The sequence below is a fragment of the Sipha flava genome, unplaced genomic scaffold, assembly GCF_003268045.1.
Source record: "Sipha flava isolate LNK unplaced genomic scaffold, YSA_version1 50757_pilon_pilon, whole genome shotgun sequence".
In the NCBI taxonomy this organism is placed as follows: domain Eukaryota; kingdom Metazoa; phylum Arthropoda; class Insecta; order Hemiptera; family Aphididae; genus Sipha; species Sipha flava.
In genome coordinates, this window is record NW_020273418.1 from 77,897 (window position 1) to 78,925 (window position 1,029).

The window sequence follows — 1,029 nt, forward strand, 5'->3', positions numbered from 1 at the left end:
CATCTCCTTTATAAAATATTTATTATTTACTCCAAGAATACATTGAATATCTATAATAGCCATTCTAATAGTTTTTTAATTAAAGTATTCTGAAAATAAAAAAAGTTGAAAATAAATTTGATAATTCATTAAAATCTCTTGTACAATTTATTTAAGAATTTATAATGAAAAGATTAATTTAGTATAAGATATTAAATTAAAAAAAAAAATGAATTAAACAAAATATAAGACTTACCACACAATAGTTCGTAGTAGACTGATACTTCATGAAAAAAAAAAAAACATAAATAAATATATAAAACTTTGATAAGTATGATTTACTATTATTTTCTAATATAATAGATATCGCCGTCGTCGATGTATACATCATTATTAGTTTTATCTGAATTAAGTGACATTGAACGTAAATAAATGTTGTATAGATATGATACTACTACTACTACTACTACTACCACTGACCGTGTTATTTAATAATATTGCTGGAATCCTGGTACTTAATAATATTACTTTACCGATTTAATTCAAGTTAAGATATAGAAATGTTGAAAAAAAAAAAAAAAAAAAAAAAATAAAAACATAAACATAAAACTTTGATAACTATTATTTACTATTATTTTTTACTTTAATAGATACCGTCGTCGTCGTCGATGTAAACGTGATTATTAGTTTTTAATATCCCTTCTTAATAGTTCTATATTCTATAGTTGTTAAACTGAATTAACTGACATTCAAAGTAAATAAAATGTAGTGTATATATGATTCTACTACTACTATTGACCGTGGTATTTAATAATATTGCTAGGATCCTGGTACTTAATATTATGATTTTACCAATTTAATTCAAATTAAGTCGTTAAGTGTTTAAAAAAAAAAAAATGGACTCAGAACCTACAAATAGAACTTTAAAAAAAAAATGGACTCAAAACCTACGAATAGAATGTTTAAAAAAAAAATGGACTCAGAAGCCCCCTGGATATATTTTAAAAACTAAAAAATAATCTTGAAAAAAATGGATTCAAAACCAATGAA